Here is a 4,445-nt window from a genome sequence, read left to right on the forward strand (position 1 = left end):
TACTCTTTAGCAAAAGCAAGAATGCCCAAACTAAGGCCTAAAAAAAGTGTAGTAGAAACTTCAGAGAAGATGGCAGAAAGATAACAGGAAAGCAACTCAGCTCTCCTTGAAGAAGCAGAGCCTTAGAAACCTACCAGGCTCTCCATGTCTAGAGATTCATGCCAAGTAAGCTATAATTATACAGAGATTTATACCAAAGAAGAAAATTACAAATTGCCTGCATAATAAGACAGAACTAAGCACCAGCCAGCCTCAGTGCCAGTGCCAAAACCAGGAACACTGGCAGCAGCTGCTAAGAAAGTGGCTGAGATAGAACACACAGGCTTTCTAGGCACCTCCAGGACAAATTTAAAGACTAGGAACATCCCAGACAGCCACACTTATGTACTCACTTGAGTTATAAATAAGGTTAACACAGGCCTGAGTATGGGAGTCTAGGTAACAGCCACACCCCCATATCAAGAAGGCTTCTAAATCCAACTACTCCATAAGGAAACCTGATCTTTTTAAATTTTTACTCTTTTGTTCTTCTTGGGTCTTATTTTTTTCCTTTTTCATTGCTCTGTTTAGTCTTAGATATAGCATTTACAGTGATTAATAGGTCTCTTTTTTGGTTGTGTGCATACTGAATTCGGGATATATCTCTGATTGCTCAATTTTCTACTTCTCTATTTTTCATAGTATTTCTTAATTTTATTATTTATATATTTAATTTAAAAAATTTTAGGTCATAGTTTTCTTTTTTTGGTTCCTTTCCTTTTCCTTATTCCTCTACTCTTTTTTTCCTAACTCTATTTTCATTATAACTCTTAATATTTCTTTTGATTTAATTTTTTTTCACAGAGAAAGTCTTGCATTTATTCACATGGAGGGATAAGAACTGGTACACATAATAAACATTGTTTTAAATACAAATAAACAGTTCTGGTTTCTAGAGGAAGTAACTCTAATACAGTCCTATCTTAAGTATTTTCTAAGTTTCTATTAAAAATAGAAGTCTACTGGCATTAAGTTTTGTATTAGCATAACCTTTTGAGGACCTAAGGATAAAATGGTGCCTTCTATACTTTAAGAAGTTACCAGAAAAAAAAAGGGAGACAGTTGCTCCCACCTCCCTGAACTAGCCTCCAAGTGGAAGGAGAGCCACTTGCATCACAAATATACATAGAGCTAATTAAATGTAGAGTATCTGATATCTAAAGACATCTAAAAAGACTGACCTTTGGGAAAGCACTACCTAGTCTAGGGTAGTCTTGAACTTGTGACCCTCCATCCTAAGCCTCTCCAGTACCAGGATTATAGATGTTTGACACCATGCTTGGTATCTTTATATTATTAGGAAGACTTAAGTATCTACAATGGAAGCTTCTTCTTTTTCTTTGTTTTTAAATTAGTAATGAAAGTGGTAAACAGTCTTTAATTACCATGAATGGTACCTGGAGTGATTTACTTATAGAGAAGCAATAGTGCTGCCCAGTTACAGTCTGTCAAAGATGGTATCAAAAATGACCAAACTGGGGCTGGGGATATAGCCTAGTGGCAAGAGTGCCTGCCTCGGATACACGAGGCCCTAGGTTCGATTCCCCAGCACCACATATACAGAAAACGGCCAGAAGCGGCGCTGTGGCTCAAGTGGCGGAGTGCTAGCCTTGAGTGGGAAGAAGCCAGGGACAGTGCTCAGGCCCTGAGTCCAAGGCCCAGGACTGGCCAAAAAAAAAAAAAAAAAAAAAGACCAAACTGGGCTGAAGAAACACTTTTATGAATCTCTCTACACTGCTCCAGATTCCTGGTGCCGTCTGCATGTGGCCTTTACAGCCCATCTCGCCTCTTCTCTTCAGACCCTACAGAATTATTAGGTAGTAATGCTTGATGGTGACTTATACAGCAATGTTTAGGCTTTCCAAGAATGTTTGCTTTTCTATTTAGATCAGCCATGACACAGTTCCAAACACAGAAATCTCATGCTATAAAAACAATCTCATGCAATTACTGCAACTTTCAAAAGTCCTGTGGTAGTAAAATTTGGTATTAGAGAAAGTAGGATAATTTAGATTCTTAAAAATGATCACTAGAGAGTAAAAGCTTGGTGTCTAAATAGAATGTTTGTTGTAGTAAAAAATGTTAAACTGGAATCCAGTTAGTTGACATAAACAATCTTAAGATATACACACCATGTTTTCCTAATTGGGATTTTGAAACTTACAAGCATAATTCTTAAACAGATTACTACAAATGGCCAATAATTCTCTTTTTTCAATCCAGTTGGAAAGACTGCCACTGTAAATTCTCCAGTAGTTCTAGTTATTAAAGTAGTTCTAGTTTAAAAATCTGCCTCTAATGTCACTTTATTTGCTTTTTATGTTGCAAAGATGTGCCCAGGAAAATGCCCTGGTTTTTTTTGATGGACTTAATAATTTTTTCGTCCTGAATATAAGTTTGGCTTTTTCTCTGGCACATTGTATTTCTGGAGTTAAAAATTCAAGCAAACCCAGCCAACTAGAGCATCTCAGTGTTCAAATCACAGTTTTGGACATCATCCTATTTATTCTGGATGATACTCAATTCCACGTATTGTTTAGGGAACAACCGAAAATGTTGTATTACCAAATTCTAACATGTGATTGAGCTCTGTTGGACAGTACCATTTACATCTACAAAGTACAAAGGCAAAGAAGCTTAGGTGTGGAGATCAATTTTCTTTTGCTGCTGCAATAATTCATAACCATCATCTTTGAGATTTCCAAGCTGTTCTGGAATATGGAGTAGTCCTTTTTTATATCTGGTGGCTTAAAGTAGGAATAGACAGGTGCTGGTGGGTACGCTGCATCAGGATTTTCTGCCATCATCTTCAGCTTTGCTTCAATGGCTTTGATCTTTGCAGTGACACTTAGGTTAGACTGAGTTGGCTCAGTGCTTGAGGACGGCTCAAGACTGATTGGAAGGATCTTCTTGTGATCATATCGCTTTACTTGAGCATGTGCCCATCGTACCACCAGCTTCTTAGACAATGCCAGCTTGCCATTGAGACATTAGATGGCTTGTTCTGCTTCCTGCTTAGTTTCAAAGTTAACAAAACAGTACCCCCGAGGCTGCCCCTCCAAAGCGCCTGACTAGTGGAAGAGGAATTCAAACTGTTTGATCTTGCCAAACTTCTGGAGGAGCTTGAGGATGTGGTACTCTGTGATTTTGGGGTCCAGGTTGCCAATCCATAATCGGTGCCCTTCCTGTAGAGAGCCCTCTGAAAGAATGGATGCGTTCTCCAGGGGAAGTGTTTTGGTTTCTGCTTCCATCAATCTCTAGGAAATACTTGATGACTTCACCGCTGTGCCCTCAGCTCATCACCTGAAGAACGGCCTTGACGCCCCAGTTGGACAGACTTCTGGAAGCGTCTGCCTCCACATCGCCTCTTGATTTCATTTTAACTTGTTTTCTTTTATTTCTGGTACTTCTCTCTTTTTTTAATTAGTCTGTTGATCCCTAAATATTTGTCTGTGAAATAGACTATATTTGTTTCTATTTTAACTGTGTCTAATTGGCTCATCCTAGTATCCTTTTGTTTGGATTGTTTTATTGCTAACAACAGATTTGCTCACTTGCTAAAATCATAATCTTTTTGCCTGAACCACAATACCCTCCCAAACAAAGAAAGGAAAGTTAGATAAGAGAATATGTTTCTATGATTTTGAATCTCTAAAGTCTGTGCAATTACAGGGCTCTTAGTTGTTTATTTACTTAAAATTGTGTTCTGTTATGGTTTTTGATTTGTTTTTATTTCCAAATGGGCAAAACAAAGAGACATATCTCGCCCACAGAAATAAACATATTCTGAAAGTGAAAGCTTGGGATAAAATCTAACAAGCAAATGCCACCATAAACAAGCCAGAGTTGAAATCCTGATATCAGGTAAAAATGGCTTCAAATTAAAACCAGTGAGAAGAGATAAAGAAGGACATTACATAATCATAGAATTCTCTCCAAAGGAGGATATAACAAGTCTAAAACCATATACTCTAAATGCCAAAGCACCCAACATTATGAAAAAAAAATACTACTTACCCTAAAAACACACATAGATCCAAGTACATTGGTTGTTGGTAACTTTAGCACATAATTGTTGCTTCTGGATAGATGAACCTGGCAAAAACTCAACAGGGAAACCTCAGAATTAAACAACTGTATTGACCAACTAGACTTAACAGATATCTACAGAATATTTCACCCATCAGCATCAGAATACACACTCTTCTCATTAGTACATGGAACATCCTCCAAAATAGATCATGTTTCAGATACAAAGCAAATCTGTGCAAACTCAGAAATGTTGAAATTATTCCTTGCAACCTGTCAGAACACTAAAGATTAAAAGTACAGCTCAACACCCAAAACCACCATAGAAAATTCTCTCATTCATGGAGACTGCAGGACCAGTGGGTCATTGAAGAGTT

General features: G+C 37.7%; 1 pseudogene; it reads right to left on the reverse strand.

The window, feature by feature from the left end:
- Positions 1 to 2,725: 2,725 nt before the first annotated feature.
- LOC125356131 lies at positions 2,726 to 3,394 on the reverse strand (annotated as a pseudogene).
- Between the last annotated feature and the right edge of the window lie 1,051 nt (positions 3,395 to 4,445).

The sequence above is a fragment of the Perognathus longimembris genome, chromosome 1, assembly GCF_023159225.1.
Source record: "Perognathus longimembris pacificus isolate PPM17 chromosome 1, ASM2315922v1, whole genome shotgun sequence".
NCBI lineage: Eukaryota > Metazoa > Chordata > Mammalia > Rodentia > Heteromyidae > Perognathus > Perognathus longimembris.